Consider the following 19,788-nt stretch of genomic DNA (forward strand, 5'->3'; position numbering starts at 1 on the left):
CTGCACTACCTTTAATAGTGTCTAATGCCTCGTAGAGGCTAAGTAAATTTTTATTGAATACATTAACTATAATTTTTATTGCTTTGATATTAATGGATATAATTCTGTAAAATAATATTAATGATTTCATAATTCTAAAATATTGATACAGAAGATTTTCTAAAGCAACATATTTTGGTGAAAGTGGAAGTTTGCTTCAAACTTCCATGACTAGCACTCATGCAAAAAGGAGTCTGAAACATCTGTGCACGGTTTTAATCATTTTTTTAGAAAAGTTTCAAAGTTGCTCTCTTGGATTTTGTGCTTTAGTTCAGTTTTTCCCTTCTTTCTTTTTTTTTTTTTAACCATCAGCCCAATCCCAATAGTTTTCTATTTCTTAGGATTTCCTTAGACTGTCTAGGATATTACTGCTGTTGGACAATATTCCTGTTCATCAGCTCCTGTTTGGCTTTATATTTTTCATTTAATCTTTTTCTGCCTTTTCAGTGGGACTTTTCTTATGCTCAATCATCATCCTGAACATAGTTGACTAAAATTATTCACTCCTTTTGATTATTTTTGTTTATTTGTTTTTTGTTTTGGGTACTCGGGTTTGAACACAGGGCCTACACCTTGAGCCACTCCAGCAACCCTTTTTTGTGATGGGTTTTTTGAGATAGAGTCTCACAAACTATTTGCCCAGCCTGGCTTCAAACAGCAATCCTCCTGATCTCTGCCTCCTGAGTAGCTAGGATTACATCTGTGAGATTTTGATTTCTCAAAAAGCTTCTATATGCATTTTCTAATTTTTAATTTCCTATATACTTTATAGTACACAGCTAAACTGATAGTTTATCCATTTCCAGGAAGTTTCATGGATTCAGAATTTAAATTACTTGCTACAACCTACTGAATAAGCTACCAGCATGGCCTAAAACAAACCTGTGTTTCCCAGCTCTTTCATTGTGCCTTAAGATCTCTCTTCCATTCAGTGTGACAAAGTAAGTTGTACCTTTTCTTAATCCTCCTTGTTAAACTCTCTCTCTTTCTCTCAAATCATTGTATTCTTATTAAAGCAACCACTCATTATTTTAATTTTGTTGGCAGTACTGGGGTTTGAACTCTGGGTCTCAAGTTTGCTAAGCAGGTGCTCTTCCACTTGAGCCACTCCAGGAGCCCTTTTGTTGTGTGTTGGATATTTTTGAGATAGGGTCTTCCTTTTTTTTGCCCACACTCATCTGGAACCACTATCTTCCTGATCTCCACCTCTGGAGTAGCGAGGATTATAGGTATGGGCCACCCTGCCTGTGCAAATTTAATGTTTTTCTGTACAACTAGAAGCATACCTCAGAAAACACACACATAAGCTGGTTTGCTGTTTGCTGAAAACAGTATATCAACCAGTGATTATCTTAATAAAAACACAGCAGTGCAGTGACCTCAAAAATCCCATATACTCACCTTAAGATTAAAGTGTTAAACAGAAGTTAACCTCTCTTGAGGGAAAATCTGAGTTAGCTCAGTCCTCCTTCTACATTCCTTATTTTTATTAATCCTTCACAATGGCCTATTCTAAGTCCCAGCAATAATGCTCTAGATCCAATTCCTGAGACACTGCAAGATTATTTGCAGGAATACAGCATCTATTTTATGAAGTTAAAGAGTCTTATAAATGCTCATTAAATTGATTACCCATGCTAAGACTTTTGCCTTTGTGTATGCTACTCAAAATCACCCAGGCAACTGATTTTTATTAGTTTCTTCAGGGGAAAAAAAAGTCAGTAGAATCATAGACAATGTAATGAAAAGAGCCCTAAATTTGCATCAGAAGATCTAGACACTAATGCTCACTCTTCAGGGCAAACTCATTAAACTTTTTGAACTTTATTTTTATTTCTCTAACTGTTCATGAGATGGAGATAGACTAAGCTGCCTTCAAGTATCTTCTACCCTAGTAGTCAGGCATTGCAATTCTAAACCAGAAATTATAAACTGGAAGACTTGGCCTCACTGAGACAGAGTCTGCTTTGAGTACGTTAGCATAATGATATTTACTTCACCTTCCCTTCCTGTTACCACCATCGAGTATAAGCTGCACTATCAAATTTATTTCTAGGCTCCCTTTACTCATTTATAGCATCTATTTAGCCTCTGGGGGGTCTACACCCCTATGTAAAACCATGCACAATAATCAACATGACTGTCCTTGAACCTGTTTCTAAACTAGAATAACCAGAAAGCCATCAGCTCACGCCTCCCATCAGCTGAATTAGATCCCTCTGTTAGAGACTCTCTGCAAAGCCCAGATTAAAAATAACATTGCTTACTCACACTTAGCATTTTCACCACATTAGTCAGCTTCAAACAAACAGTTCTAAATGAACAGTTACTTCAGGCAATCTTTTGATGCCCAATCTGTCTCCAGAATAAGAGATAAACAGAAAACAGCTGTCCATGTGGGGCTATTAGTTTTGTTTACAGAAATATCTTATCAACTATGGATTTCTCACAGAAAAAAAAAGACAGCATGAATCCAAAGCTCTAATTTTGTCCAAAATGGTCAGGTCAGGTTATTCTCTTTGGAAAAATATGTTCTAGTGTATATGATTGCTTTAAATAATGCTATCAATACTTTTTCAAGGTGTCCAAATGAGTATAGAATAAAGACAATCCATGCAATCCTTTATAGAAACCAGCCAAATTTTATGCATAGGAACAGGTAATAATTAGTCCAGGCTTGGTGAACCATGAATGTCATTGTGCCATCTCTTTATTTATTTTCACCCTCTAAAGATAAATAATCCCTCCTTAGATCATATCCCAAATCAGGCAGTTCTGTGTGAGCCATGATTTGCTGATCCCTAGTTTAATGCACTTGAATACAATGCAAAAGTGACAAACCTAAATTCCTACAGGAACCATATGCTAATATAAATTAGCATGTGCTAATTTAAATGCATAAAGTGAACCAGGTGGTGACTAAAGTACACTAAAGAGAACACTCCCATTTAAAATCTAATTTGCTTTAGCCAATAAATTCACGCATGAATGTAGGCCCAATATTGCCTGATTACTAATATTTCAGAAGACTGAAAATCTATATTTCCTTGTGAAATCTCTCAATTTTGAAATATTCTCCACAAACCAAAACAATTGGAATAAGAACAAAACACAGTTGAACAAAAACAAAACCAATGTATACTGTAATTGCCTGGTTTGAACAGTATGTATTTTCTGGTGAGTTAGTACTTTTTGTGTTTTGGAGTCAAAATAAATTAAATATAATTTTGGATCTGTGCTTCATTAGCTGTAAAATGTTTTAGTTATGTAAATTGTTTTAGTTATGTTTAGGAATAAAATAATACATATGAACATGTGATATATAAATATCACTTTTATATATATAAATATGAGCTTGGCACAGCAGAAGCAATGTTGTTCCATTTTGTATCTCATAAGAATCACAGATACAGTTGTGTTTTGCATTGTTTTTGGCAGTATAATTAGATAAACTCCAAATTAAGAAAGCCCTAATAATTTTCCAAGCTCACTTGTGTAGGTGACATATTATTTCCCTTTCAGTAATTTTTTTACATCTACATTGCATATATTCATCTGCAAACAAATGACTTTATATTGCATTTTTTCCAGAATTTATTTCTCTTAGCATTGTATTAAATTTAAGGTTTCTTTCAAAAGACAACATTGGAAATCTACACAAAGGTCACTAATTAGAAGTACACTGTATTTTATGTCAGTGCTTCACATAGACTCAAAAATGCAATGTTTGGTAGTAGTAATACAAAGCAGCTATTAGCAGATACAGTAGTGTATGAAACAAAGTAGGCAATGTAGAATAATGACTAAAAGAATAGACTGGCTTAGAACAAAGACCCTGCAGCCATGTCAAGGAAAACTGTCAGCTAAATCTCCTTAAGTAACAGGATCCTCATCTTCAAACTGGGAATTTTTGTCTTGATGGAGTTGAAATGAAGATGAAAGTATACGATGCTTATATAGATCACAATTTGTGCTCAATAACATCCAGCTGTGATTACTATAATTCCCTTTACCACTCTAACATACCAAGTACTCAGGTGAGCCAACTGGCTCACACATCTCTAGTTCTTAATTGCTAATGATAAATCCTGAAAAAACAAATTCCACCATTAACATTTTCTCATAACTTCTTATCATTAATGTAAAAGTGAGCCAATGTAACATCACCGAAGGGTGCAAGAATGTTACCACATTTGGGTTTTCTTCCAGTTTAAATTCTGAACTACCTATGTGACTTTGGCTAGTCTTTTAACTTGTTTTTGTCAGTTTGACTAATGATATATAAGGTCACTTTATTTTTCTAATTACTGTTTCCACAACTTTTAAATGGAGAAGTTATGGTAAGATTTCATAAGTACAAATATCCATGAGCTAAGTGGTATGTATGCTAAACATCAATCATCTTGATGGTCAATTAAAAAGCACCTTTTTAATTGTTATTATTGTTGTTACTCTTTATTGAATAGCTTTTGCCTTCATAACCATGGACAGGGAAAGATCAGCATAAGAATGCCATTATATATTAAGGGTCTCAAAATAAAGTAAAAGGGACATAGAAAAATACTTAGAATGAAATCTGGAAATCCTGAACCATGTAAATACAAACATGTACTAAAATATGTAAGAAAGAATTAAAAGCATTCCTGCTGTGCATATGGAATAGTGAGGAAAATAAATGACATATAATTGTGTTCATTTTCAAGAAGTTTTATCTAAAAACCAAAATTTCTCCTCCTAGAACCGAAACATATGAAAAGTTAAATGCAAGCCAATGTTGTAAGTATGGTCTTACTAATTTGGTTAAAGAATTAAAACCTGTTTCCACTTTTTTTAAAAGGTAATTTTGTTTAGATGAAATATGGAAATTTCTGTGCCCCTGTTTATCATATATAAAATAGAGATGATGATCGTTACTTTAGATATTTAGATAAATAAGGTAAGGCGTGGGATCACTAATGAAGGCTTAGTACATAAAAGGTACCCAATGAACTTTGGTAAAAAAGTACCACAAGTTTTAGGATGTATAGTATTTATCTGCATAATATGAATGGGTGAGTTGATTGTAATTCCAGTTGGAGCATATAATATTGACCCTTGTTAGTAAAAATATATTATAAAACATACCTTGAGTCAAGTGTGGTGGCGCTTGCCTGTAACTCCAGTACTTGGGGGTAGAGGGAGGAGGGCTGCAAGTTTGAGGCTGTCCTGGGTTGTATAGCAGGTTAAAGGCCAGCTTGGAATATACAATGAGGCCCTGCCTCAAAAAAACAAAATAATTATGAGAATAATAATTCTTAAAACTATGTTCAGTTTATGTCAATTGAAATAAATCATTTTGTAGGATGTTTTGTTCAAATTACGGTCAAAACAATTGGCACAAAGCTGATTTGCAGATATCATGAACTTTAGAATTTTGTCATTTGCAGGCAAATGGATGGAACTAGAGAACATCATCTTCAGTGAAGTTAGCCAGGCTCAGAAGGCCAAAAGCCATGTGTTTTCTCTCATATGTGGAATATAGACCTAATACAAATATAGTGATATTATGAAAAACAGGTCACGTTAAGGGAAGGTCACATACAAGAAAGGGAGGGTAAAAGAAGGAAATTAAAAAGGTGACTATGGTTAATATACTCTCTATACAAGAATGAATGTAGGATTTCTAAACCTGTTGAAACCACCGTAAGAAAGGGGCTAAGGTAAAAGGAATAAAAATAGGGGCAATGAACCAATTTGGGTTATAATACATATACCCCTGGAGATGTCACAAGAATACTCCTTGTGTAGCTATCTTTAAAAAAAAAAATGCCGTATTTTTTCTTTTACAAAATCAGAGAATAGGAGGGCAGAACAAGTCCCGCCTGGGGGATTGGTTTCATTGGGAGGAGGGAGTTGGTGGGGAAAGGGAATTGGAGGGTGAATATAGTGCAAATACTACACATGGTATAGTACACATGCATGCAAATGGAAAATGATACCCGTAGAAACTGTTAAGAAATGGGGGTTATAAAGGAGAGTGGTGGAGGGGGTGAATTCAAGTATGACACACTTGTAATATTGTTAGAACTTGTGTAAATGCTACAATGTATTCCCACCCAGCACAACAATAAAAGAGGGAAACAGACAAAAAAAAAAACCAATTACCACAAAACTGATTTGCAGAGCTCATGAACTTTAGAGAACAAATGTTAAACACAGGAAATCATTATGGTTGTACATGACATGTTCCCCAAAAGTTTATGTGTTGAAGGTTTGGCCCCCAATGCAGCAGTGTTTGTAGATGGAACTTTTGGGAAAGCTCTTACCTCCTTGATGGACAAAACTTTTGGTGTGTTCATAATTTGATGGGCTATTGGGAGGTGACAGAAACTTAAGAAGTTAGAACTTTTTCTTTTTTTTTGAGTAGAGTCCCTGGAATGATATCTTCAGTTATTAAATCTTGTCCCAAGGTCTCTCAACTGCTTCCTTACATCCCCCTCTGCCATACTTTCCTGTTCTGTGCTACCCTGATTAGCCACAGGATCACAGCAGTGAAGCCAGTTGACCTTGGACTGAACCTTCTGAAACCATCAACCAAACTAAACCTTTCCTCCTCCTACATAGTTCACTCTCAAGTATTTTGTCACAGTGAAGTTAGCCAGGCTAACATGGAAATGTTTAATGTATATGAATATCCACTACTCTCCAGAGGAGTTCCTTGGTATGGGAAAAGAGCCCAAGATTTCATTTACAACATTCTTTTTTTTTTATTTCCTTTATTTATATGTGCATACAATGATTGGGTCATTACTCCCCTCTTTCCCCCACCCTCTCCCTTTTCCCCACCCTTCCCTCTCCCCTCCACCCCCTAGCTTCCAGGCAGAAACTGTTTTGCCCTTATCTCTTACAACATTCTTAAAGGAAAAGTTTAAATGGAAGATATACCCTGATTCAGTGAACTGAAAAAAAATAAGATCTTGCCACCTTTAATTAGTATATTAAAAATGAGAGTTAAATGCATAATATCAGAATGTAATTGTCCTGGGTATTTTTTGAGTGGTAGGGAAGCTTAGGAAAATATTCAAAAAAATTCATTAGTTGGCTTATAAAAAGACACATTTTTTTCCTCACAAAATTTGACCTGGGCTTCCTCTTTGAATCTTCTGCCAGTAGAATACTGGAAACCATACAGCTATAATGAAATACATTTTCTCTAAGGTATATTTCATTCAAATGTTATGCTCCAGGTATAAGAAGTAAGAGAATAAAGGCTTTTCTAGGAAATGTAAGGATCCAGCAGAATTTTCCCACACTGGCTGATTATAATTACAACTAAGGTACATAAGGCTAGAGATCATAAGATTAAAATCATTTTTAAATTCCTTTCCCCTAACTCAAAGCTACTTATCTCCACAAAAAAAGAAATAGTCTCTAAACTGAAGAGACCACCCACAGAGTGGAAGAAAATATTTGCTAGCTATACATCAGACAAAGGACAATAACCAGAACATGCAGGGAACTCAAAAAACTAAACTCTCCAAAAATCAATGAATCAATAAAAAAATGGGCAACTGAACTAAACAGAACCTTTTCAAAAGAAGAAATCTAAATGGCCAAAAAACACATGAAAAAATGCTCACCACCCCTGGCCATAAAGGAAATGCAAATCAAAACCACACTAAGATTCCACCTCACCCCTGTTAGAAGAGTACCATCATCAAAAACACCACTAACAACAAATGTTGTTGTGGATGTGGGGAAAAAGGAAACTTCATACACTGCTGGTGGGAATGTAAGCTAGTACATCTGCTTTGGAAAACAATATGGAGGGTTCTTAAAAGACTAAACATAGATCTGCCATTATGGATCCAGCAATACCACTCCTAGGGATATACCCAAAGGAATGTGACTCACTTTATTCCAAAGGCACCTGCACACCCATGTTTACTGCAGCACTATTCACCATAGCCAAGTTATGGAAACAGCCAAGATGTCCCACTATTGATGAATGGATTAAGAAAATGTGGTATTTACACACCATGAAATTTTACTCAACCATGAAAAAGAATGAAATTTTGTCATTAGCAAGTAAATAAATGGAACTGGAGAACATCATCTTAAGCAAAGTTAGCCAAGCTCAGAAGGCCAAAAATCGTATGGTCTCCTTCATATGCAGACTTTAGACTTAAAACAAATGCAGTAATATTATTGGACATGGGTCACACGCTAAGGGGAGAACACATACAGAAGGAATAGGGAAAGGTAAGAAACCCAAAACTTGAAAGTGTTTGATGTGCCCACTGTAGAGGAGCTAACATAGTAACCTTAAAATGACAGCAGTCACTATGGGAAAGGTGACTGGAAAGTAGTGAAGAGGTCTGGTAGACATGAATCAATTCGGGTTGTAATACACATGTGCATGGAAGTAATGCTAGGAATTTCTCTGTATAGCTATCCTTATCTCAAACTAGCAAAAATGCTCTTTCTTATTATTGCTTATGTCTTCTCTTCAACAAAATTGAAGAAGAGGGCAGAACCAGGTTCTGCCTGGAAGCGAAAGGGGTCGGGGGGAGAGGGAGAGGGTGGAGGACAGGGGGAGAAATGACCCAAACAATGTATAGACATATGAATAAACGAATAAAGAAAAAAGTTTTTTTAAAAAAGCTACTTAGCTCTAGAGTTCCAAGATTTTACTTACACTTGACTGTTAAGTACAAAAGTGTAAATTACATCCTTCTGAATGCAAGTCAAGAAGCTGCAGCAAGAAATAAAACTTATATAATATACTCAGTTCAGCATAATACTTGTTTGCTGAAGCCTATTATGGAACTAAAAACTAACTGTTTGGCAAGATATTCATAATTAATTAAGATACAAGAACCATGCCTGCCCTTGAAAATAATATAACCTCATGAGTAAGAGATAAAACCAAACAAAATAAAGGTTATGGAATGTGTGGCAAGTAGGCAAAGTAGAGCATGGGGGAGGATGACCCTTACCAGAAGGTAAGGTTGGTTTTGAGTTTTGAAGGAGTATGTCAGAGAAGGACACAAGCAAAAAACTTCTAGACATAAGTCACCAGCAACTACATGAGCAAAGTCAAAAAGATTTGTGAATTAGTAGTATGTTTTATAGAAAAAAACAAGTCCGTATGAGAATGTTGGTTAGAATGACTGCAGTCACCCCCAGTGGTGTAGTTCTCAAAAGACTTTGATTTTCATGTGCAGGAAAGCTGTTGTTTTAGGACCACTGGTGGGTGGCACTGAGTAAAATAAGATCAATTTTTATCTAGTAAGTCTCTGTGGTAGCATTTTGTAAAGAAACAAGATTATTCACTTATTCATTCTAAGTTAATTAAACTCCTACTGTGTTTTCAACAGGTATATACCACTGAGGAAAGAACAATACTTACCAAATTATTGCTATCAAAGAAGAGTTCTAGCAGAGAACACCAGAAGTTGTATGTCAATAACGACGATATTCATCACCCACAAAAACAGAATTAATATTAAATGATTCTCATGTGAAAAACACTTACACAGTAAACATTGTGTTTACGGCACAATGTCTTTTAGCATCCAAAGAAAATGGAACAGTTAGGATTATTAAATATCTATTATTTTACTATTTTACAAATAAAGAAGTTAAGATTGAAAGTCATTAGATGCTTATCCTAAGTTCAAACAGCTGGTAATTAGCAGACATTAGACTCAAAACTAAACTATAGTACCTATTCCTTGCTCCTAATTATGAAGTGTCTTCATAAAATCCTGTGATGAAAAGAAAACCATCTATGAGAAGGTGGGAAATTAATATGTGAATTAGGTCTTCATATAAATAGCAGCTTATCAGAGATATAAGAGAGGTTAAGTTCAAATATATGACATCTAGCAATTTGAAAAGTATATTATAATTAAGTTCTTAAGTATTTGAGTGCATGCTTTTGATTGTGCTAAGTCACACATAATAGATTTATAAAATCAGCCACTGAAAAATTTTAAGTGTCATTTTCTCTCCATAGACCTTAGAGGATTTAAATGAGCTAAGACAACATATGGCCTAGCTCTTTTTATTTAAAGTTTTTTGACATGAACTTTCATAAACTTTTCAGATGTCTAAAATTACATGGCCTAATTTATAACACCTTCTTTTAAATTTTGAGTGTTAAAATCACAATGTAATATGTTAATCATACTAGTCAAGTAACTTAAAAATTCTATTATTGAAAGAAAGCAAAAACAAAGAGAGACGTTCGGAATGACAGCGGCTGCTAGGAGTTAGTACAGAAATCAAGCTAACCTCTTATGTCCCTTTCAAAAATGGAAAACAATCTCACTTTAAAAATAAGTCCAGTGAGTGTTACAGAATTAAAAAAGAGTCAGAGAACTTTACATGGCTTCCAAGAAATAATTATTTTATATATGAAATGCATACCACATGACAATATTGATCAATATTTCCTGGTCTGCTTCCTCTCAAAGTCAGCTGAAGAGTCACTAATAAAAAAATGATCCAGTGTTTCTTAATATCACTTCTGTTCATACAGATCATTTTGAAAGGCTGTTCAAGATCCACAGGGTTAAACAATTTCATACCATTTACGGGGACTTGGAAATGAGGTAATACTCTTAACCCCAGAAAGGATGTCTGCAACTGCTGCAGAATTAGAATAATAAAGCTTTTCATCAACTTGCTGAAAGCCAGAGTTGTCACTAAACCATCTTCATGGGATGTAGCTTTTATTCCTTACATTGACTTGGCACCCAGACCAAACCTCCATTCATTCCACATCCACAACTGTTCTCAGTTCTCAATTTGCAGGGCACTCTCCAATCCACTGGATACATTTGCCAAGATATTATGTTTCCTTCCCAAGTTGGCTTCCCAGTGCCAGCCCATGGAAAGCTAGCTTCTTAAAATTTAACTACAAAAAGCAAGACTTTTTAAAACTCACAGAAATTACTTGATCCTATTTCTTATGTCATTTCTTTCTATTTATAAATCCTGCTTTTATTTTTGTACAAAGGAACTTAAATCACTTTACAAAGTTCTAAAATTATCTTAAAATCTAGTGATTGCAGCAAGTACTGATATGACACCGGATAGGTTCTGTAGAATAAGTTTATCACTGTATATCTATGAGTCATCTTGAAATACTACACAGTGCCATTCATCATATTAGTATTCATTTAGGATTGTATCAGTACACATGGATATTAGGAAACAAAAATATTAACCGCAGTGATACATCTGAAAATAACATCAAAGAAAATTCCAGAAGATATTGCAAACAAAAATTTAGACTTATTCTTCCCTAGAAAACTAAGACAAGCTCATGTTTGTCCAATTTGGTCAGGAATGTTCACAAACACAGACATGTTTATTTATCAAAAATGTTACATAGAACAATAATGTTTGAGGGAACACTTAAATGTAACAAATAAAAGCAACAAAGGAAAAGAAAAAGATTTCAGAATGAAAAGAGGAGAGGTAAGTAGTATATTATTATGAAAAATGTGTGAATACAAAATACATGCTAAAGTCTTAAGGATGAGTATTGATAACTATTAACTACCCCTTCACCCCACGGGTGGATGATGCAGGTAAAAATATGAACAATTTCATATGATAAAATTATTTGAAAAAAGTATCTCTAATATGTTTGAATTTTCCATTTCTTTTTCCAAATTGGTGCCATTCAAGAACACTATTAATCCAGGCATGGTTGCACATGTCTGTCATCCCAGATACTAGAGAGGTAAAGGCAGGAGAATTTTGACTTTAAGACCAGCCAGAATAAAAGTAGTGTAGAGCATTTCTCAAAGACAAAATTCAATAGAAGTGCTAGGGGCATGGTTCAAGTGGTAGAACAGTTGGATGGCATGCACTTGGTTAGAAGTCCTGGATTCAATCCCTAATAATGCAAAAACCAAACCAAACAAACAAATAAACAAACCAAAAACAACGTTGCTTCCTATTCCCAGATGTCTCTTGATTCTGAAACTAAATGTGTAAACGAATATGGGTAGATCCTTCTAAGACAGGAAGAGATACATACCTAACTATCTAAATTTAGACCTCAGTTAGATTTTCCTATACTCTTCTTGGAGAGTTTCTAACACCTTCAAATGAATTGTATAGCTCTCACAAAGGGTATGTTGCAAACCCTACTTAAAAGAAATTACTGGGACTTAAGGTTGCAGTGTTGTTACTTGGGATATTGTTAGGTTTATTGAAGTAATTATTTATGTGGTGAAAATTAACTGTCAATGTGCAAGGCTAGTCATGGAGTGAATTTCTATTTTGTTCTTATATAAATGCACTACTTAAATAGTTCTGAAAAGGAAGTGAAATAGATGTGTTCAACTCCATGTGATAAACCCAGGGTAAATAACATAATACAAAAGTATTATACTGAATTAATTTATGATGCAGAATTCTTGCTACTGAAGAATTTATGAATAAATATACTCAAATATGTCTATACATTCTGATACATTATAGTATAACAATGCATGTTAGCATAGACATGCATGCTTCACATTGGTAGCAATTGAAGAAAATTGGTATTGTATATCATTGTGTAAATGATTATTCTTTTAAAAGATATCATAAAACATATGTCCCTGTCTCATAAGTTAAAAATATGCCATTATGTAATGCCTCCATGAATGCCAATATGGACTTTTCAAAGATATTTCACAAAAGTGTGTGTTGAATCTACAATGCAGATCAAAGTGGAGTATTTTGACTGTGGTAACTTGAGGTTGTCTCTGATCTGAATGACTAGTGTGTGCCCTTTGGCAAAGGGAAGTATTAGTGCGTGTAATGAACACTAGGATGATACTTTTCATAAAGCAGGCTTCTCTGATAATCTTTGCTTAATATAAAACTGCCTCACATCTTCAAAAAAGTCTGTAATGAAGGGTCATGACACAACAGATTCAGGCAAGGAGATTCACTCCAATGTGTTTTCTAAAGCACTAAAGTGCTTCAGGGAACAATAAGTATTTAGTTTAAAGGTAACATAGATAAAGATTAACCTCACAACTTGAAAATTAGCTAATTTGTAGATAAAGTACAAGTACTTGACAAAAGCATCAGTAGGGCAGAGCTCCACTGAAAAGTAATTGCAGGTTAGGGTCAGAGCTAAACTATGCAACCTGGGTTATTGCTTTTGCATAATGCTGAATGCACAGTTAACTCAACGAATCAAATGGTTTTGACCTATCTTTTGCATAAGAAGCTAAGTAGAGTACCAAATAGCTTTAACCAGCACTTACTTGTTCATCAAGAAAAAAACAATAGATGGAAAAGAAAAACATTTCAACTATTCAAATAAATAATCAGCTGCCTCCTATACACCAAAAATAAAGGGAGAAAAGTAAACAGGGTTCCTAAGTTTATCTCCTCCTCTATTCAAATCAAATGTGGACATAATTTGCTTCAAAAATTATATACAAAATATTCTAAAATATTAATGCATTGGAGTAGTATTAATTTTTATCGCTTCTGTTCATTAAGAATAGCTATCAAATTGTTGCTTACTGCCATATGAAATAGAATACCATAGAGTGAATGTCATCCTCAGTGCTAATATTTTAGGGAGAAATGAAAGAAAAAGCATTAGAAGGAAGCATTTTGATGTCAACAAGAATATAATTTAATTCACAAAAGGAGTCAATGTTATTAAATCTAAGATATGTCAGCATTGGAGATAGATGATTGATGACTAATCTCATAAAGAGGGGCTAATAGAAATTGTAATAATAATATTAACAATGGCAATTTATTTACTTTCCTATGTTTATCTATACTAAGTAATTTTTCATGCTTTGTATCACAACTTTCTTCTCAGATGAGATCCAATATTTGAGCCATTTTACAAATAAGGATCCTGAGGTCTACAAATAATTCTTTTTTTCCCTTTTTTATTTTATTCATATGTGCATACAATGTTTGGGTCATTTCTCCCCTCTTCCCCCCATGCCCTCCCTCATTCCCCCCTTACTCCTTGCTACCAGGCAGAAACTATTTTGCCCTTATCTCTAGTTTTGTTGAAGAGAGAGTATAAGCAATAATAGGAAGGGCCAAGAGTTTTTGCTAGTTGAGATAAGGATAGCTATATAGGGAGTTGACTCACATTGCTTTCCTGTACATGTGTGTTACCTTCTAAGTTAATTTTTCTCGAACTAACCTTTTCTCTAGTTCTTGGTCCCCTTCTCCTATTGGCCTCAGTTGCTTTAAAGAAACTGTCAAAATATCCCTATTTGCAGACGATATGATCCTATGCTTTAAAGACCCAAAAAACTCTACTCAAAAGCTCCTAGACACCATCAATAGCTACAGCAAGGTAGCAGGATATAGTCAACATAGAAAAATCATTAGCATTTCTATACACTAATAATGAACAAAATGAGAAAGAATATATGAAAACAATTCCATTTACAATAGCCTCAAAAAAAAATCAAATACTTAGGTGTAAACTTAACAAAGAATGTGAATGACCTCTACAAGGAAAACTACAACTAATTCTTATTTATTATTGTCACCCAACTAACAAGGAACAGCTGATCAGGCCTCTGATTTTTTGGCTGGCAAGTTTGAGAGCCTACCCTTCTTGTGACCCCACAAGTCTGTTCTCTGTTTTAGCAAATCCAGCAGTCTTAAGAACAATATTCTTTTAAAAAGAATTCTAGAACACAGCCTTAAAAATCTTCATTTTTCTTGTGCATACTAGATCTTTCTACCTCACATATCTACATACATTGAAAGTTTAAAATAAGCAGGAGCCCTAAAAGGAAATCATTTATTGACTAATTATTTCATTATGGTTTTAATAATATTGTTCGATTGAAGATATGTTACGTGAATGTAAAGAACAATGATGGCTTCTAAAAATTGGAAAGATAATAAAATGTTTGTATTAGGAAAAGGCAAATATTATGCCAAAGTTAGCATGTCAGATAAATCAAAGCAGTTATTTTTTAGCCAAATATTTTTAAAACTTTATTGTTGTGCTGGGTGGGAGTCATTGTGACATTCACAAAAGTTCTTACAATATTTTAAATATCTCATAGTTGAATTCACCCCCTCCATCATTCTTTATCCCCCCCCATTCCTGGAATAGTTTCAACAGATCTCATTTTTCCATTCACATACAGGCGTATACTGTATTTGCACTATATGCATCTTCCTACACCTTTTTCCCACCTCCTCCCCCCTTCCCACTGGTACCAATTCCCAGATAGGACCTGTTCTCTACACAAGCTTAGCTTTTATGTTATGCTGACAAGTTTTCATTTCAAAGATCCTTTCTCATAGGAAATAGGATGGTATAAACCAAAATAAAAGGGCAAGAAACCAACAATAAAGTCAGCAAAAGGAACTAAGAAGGCAACTCATTTTTCTGAAAAGCACACATAAATTTAGCAAAATAATAATGAAGTAATTTAGCAAAATTTCATAAATAGCACTACTCAAGTCATTATATTAATCACTAGATTATAACAAATCATAGCAGATTGATGCAATCTGATCAAATAGTTGCACGCTGCTTTTGCAAAATGAATAAGTTGCAATAAAATATAATTGTCTTGTATATATCTTATATTATTTCACTTATTTGATCTTCTTTTCCAAATTAATATAGACTCTCCAATTAACATATGATAGCATTATACTGATTTTAATCTTTGTTATTATGATTCTGACTGAGATCTAGGAAGTATAAACTTGAGAGGAATGTCTGTAACTCTTCCTTGTCCCTGACACAGTAAATTATTCTCACATCTGCTTGTGCAAGAATTACTCTCTAGGAAAACATTGCTTCCTCCTTAAAAATTTTGGTGTTATATATCTTTGTCTTTTTTTTTTTTTGTAAAACCACATTGACTAATCAGGAGATGAACAACAGAAAAAGTCAAATGATTATGGTAAGGCAAAGAAGAAAGATAAAACAACAGGTGGTAAGAAAATAATAGCAGAGAAGCAATATTCACAGAAAAAGTAACTTTGGCAAGAAGGTAACTGAATGAGATTATTACCATTTCATACGCTGAGACTTCTTATGTTAAAGCCAAGATATAGTATACTTTCCAAAATACATGCAAAAAGAAATGTATATATTTTCGATCTTGCTAAATAAACTTATTGGATAAAAACAATTAAGAAATAAGTGGGTAAAGAATATTAGATTTATGAGCAGCTTCTTTTTCTAGCAAGGTGCTCATGTTCCCTAAAGGGACATATTTTGTTCCTTGCATCAAATTTGGTTTTTACAAGATCAGTAATATTTCCCTTAAGATGAGAATGTTTGACTTGTAAACACTCAGTCACTGCTTAAAGTTGGAGAGAGGTATCATGACAAAGAACAGCTCATCAAAATCAAGATGGTATCACCTAGAATGAAAAGGGCTTTCTCAGAGCTGAGTACCCTTAACATCACAACTAAAGACTAAGGGTTGGCCCCAGTAGTCCTGCATTATGCCAATGTTCTCTGGTCTGGAAACTAATCTGTTGCCCATGCACAAAACCAATTCTAGAAAGGATTTCAGACTAAACATGTTGGAAGCAATCACAAGAGTTAGGTTTTTAGGTATAAAAATGAACCATAAATATTTTTATAGCTTTAAAAACCTGCTCCTAAACTTACACTTTCAGGTAATTTGAAACTGATTCCAGCACTGCCCTTAATCAAATTGATGCCCAAGAAGCTGTTCTTAGCTTTCAGAAAGGGTTGGATGTCTTGCTCTTGCAGCTGCAGACCAGCCTGGGCCTCCTCTCCTGCCTGCCTCATTTCTCCTATGCCATAAGAGCCTCAAGGACAGAGTTTTATACATCATGTTCACCAGACACTATAATAGTCCCTGGAACACAGATGGCAATCAATACTTACTCACTGAACAACGGAGAAAAATGACATTGGTAAAGAATAAAAAGCAGATTTTGGAACTAAACAAATACATTGCTCAAAGTCAAGAGGTAGAAGAAGTTGCCATTAAATACTTCTTTTGGTTCTAGGGCCTCAATTTTACCAATTTATAATTATTTTGAAAGATTATTGCTTTACTCATCTCTCTGTGGTTGAGATAAAGTCAACAAAATACAAAAATTAGAAATAGAGTATAGATAAAAGGCGAAGTTTCCCCAGAGATATGAAGTCTGACCCTAGCTTTGCCACCAAGTCCTTTAAAACTTATGGTAGGGTTACTTAGATGCCACAAAACTTAAGTTTCTACATCTTAAATCAAAGGCATGGATCTGTAGATGCTATCATCATCTAATAACTATATCAGAAAACAGATGTATGCACAGAAACTAGGACTTTCCATCTCCTTGTCCTCTCCTTGCCAATACCTGTATGTATTGTTGTATAACTAGGTAACAGTATCCTTACTGATTTTCTTGCATCCAGGCTGAATCCATCCCATGCATTCTGCCTACTCTAATAAGTGATCTTTCCTAGGCATACCAATCTTACCTCGGTATTATTCCACTAAAAATCCTCCAAAGGATTTCCATTAATTCCAAACTCAACTAAACTCCAAACTCTTCAACATGACCTTCCACAACCATTGTTGTACTCTCAGTACCACCTTGTAATATTCTGATTTTGGACATATCACTGCAGCTTCACTCAGTTTCCTTCTGTTGTGCTTCCATAGTGTACTCTCTCTCACATCTGGAAATTTCCTGTTTCTTAAACAACCTTCACATCTGATTTATCCAACTAACCTCTATTATTTACTCTTCATTGGATGTAAACACTTAGTAAAGTGCCTTAAACACAAGAATCTTTCAAAATTTTTCTTGACTAAATGATTTTTAAATGATTCAAGCCAGAACAAAGTATTTTCCTTTTTGGGACAGCAGGGATAATAATTACTTTTGAAAAACACACAAGCCATTACCTTGGTTCATAAATGACTCACAATATAGCATACCTATTGCACTGAAGAAAAAATGTAGCTAGGAAAGCACTAATTGCTAAGACTGCTGGAGGAAAACAAATACTCTTCTGTAACTGTACACAAGTTACTCTGCAAAAAGCCAAGCGGAGCTAACTAGAGAGACAGCTGCAAAGCACACAATGATAGAATGTGTTTGCCGATCTGCAAAATTGTTTGAAAGTTGCTGCTTCAACAGCTGGTATCTGGAAAGTGTAAGCATCGTTCAGTCTAGTCTAGTTAAAATTACACAGAGCACGAATGTTTATTATGCACACAAAAAGGAGATTCGAATGTTGAAGTTACAGCACTTTTAAAAGTCTGGAACAGTCAACAAAACACTTGTTGGCAGATGGAAAAAATCTCCAGCAGTCATATTTGTTTGGTCATGTTCTGTTTCTAGTTCGACAAATGTTATGATCACATCTTTGAAGGTTTTTAAAGAGAAAGAACCTCAATCTGGCTGAAGTCACCTTATTCTTTGTCTGAGTCTAAACTACACCTAGATTAAGACAAGTGTATGATGAACTATGGCATTATTAGTTAGCATGGTTTATCACTTATAGTACAAATTTTAAAAACAACTGCTTCTATTACTGCAGAACTGAATAGTAATAGCCACAGGGTTCAAAACTCCATTGAACAGAAGGGTAAGACTTTGCTGAATAGTGTAATAAAATCAACACCCAAAACTCATCCTCACTAGACATCTTTCTCTGCTTCCAATATGATGCCTGAATTTTCCACATTTCTCCTTTCTTTGTTTTAATGAAGCATTTCTCAAGTGTGTGTCACTGAAGATATGCTAAATGGCTGACTACAGAAGATAAACAAACATTGGCTCCATTGTGAAATGTGGAAAGGATTGCTTTAAACAAAATCAAATATCTTCCCTCTTTCAGTACTTCTCAGAGCTTTGGAGAAGGGAATCCAGTAAGTAGTTTCTCCCACAAACACCTGTAATTAGAAATGACTCTGTTCAGGAAATTCTTTCAGAGAATAGTTATACAGAAGATGTAGAAGTCATATTTGAAATTGCTGATTTAAGGTGTTACAGATGGTTAAGAAAATAAAAAAAATTTTTTCTATGGTGTCAACTGCATTATCTTGTACTAACATATTATCTGATACAGCAGGTTAGCATCACAGTGACCTAATGGGGGGGGGCACCACTTCCTAGTTGCAATATCCCCAGAAGAAAATGTATATTCATGCATAAAACATATTCACATGTATATAAAAATATTCCCATCAGAAATCCTTCCATGAATGGAAAGCTGCTTCTCCCTTTTTTTTTTTTTTTTTGGATTCCTATCACTCACTAGTTCACTGTTCTGTAAAAGAGGAACAATGGCTATGTGACAGAGGAGACAGAGAGATGAAACAGAACCACTTCCTTTCTCTTTTGTGGCCTGCATAGCCCAAGAGTACAGATACGTTGCTCTCTGTCCATTCTTGCAGCCAAGGTCAGACCCTGAGTTGTTTATATGCCACTTCTTTGAGTCTCAAATCCTCATTTGCAAAATGAGGGTGAAATACCAGCTTTGGGGGCTGATTTGTTGATTAAACTTTATATGAGTAAAATGCTTCACAAGGTCTTGGCATTGTTAAAAAGCACAATAGATGATATTTCCTGCGACTACCACAACTGCATACAAGGTTTAGCTCATCCACGTAGAAGCTATTGCTCTTGTCAGGTTTTTTTTTTGCCCTATGAATACTGAACTGCCAATTCTTGGCTCATATTGAGAGAATGACTTCCTAGAGTCAGTTAAATTAGTTTCTTTGCTGCTTATGCTTTTATCTTCCCCTAAAGGAGAAA

At 34.6% G+C, this 19,788-nt stretch overlaps 1 protein-coding gene across 4 annotated transcripts in view; it reads right to left on the reverse strand.

The window, feature by feature from the left end:
• Window positions 1-19,788, reverse strand: part of Dpp10 (dipeptidyl peptidase like 10) — a 1,373,287-nt gene that overhangs the window by 587,566 nt on the left and 765,933 nt on the right. The window contains exon 1 of one of the 4 annotated variants that reach the window (XM_074070580.1): window positions 5,164-5,309. The exons of the other annotated variants lie outside the window; for them this stretch is intronic. The gene's annotated coding sequence lies outside the window, so the exon portion shown is untranslated. Of the gene's footprint in view, window positions 1-5,163; window positions 5,310-19,788 lie in introns of those variants that run through there. 4 annotated transcript variants of the gene reach the window in all.

This window comes from Castor canadensis, chromosome 4 (assembly GCF_047511655.1).
Source record: "Castor canadensis chromosome 4, mCasCan1.hap1v2, whole genome shotgun sequence".
Classification (NCBI taxonomy): Eukaryota; Metazoa; Chordata; class Mammalia; order Rodentia; family Castoridae; genus Castor; species Castor canadensis.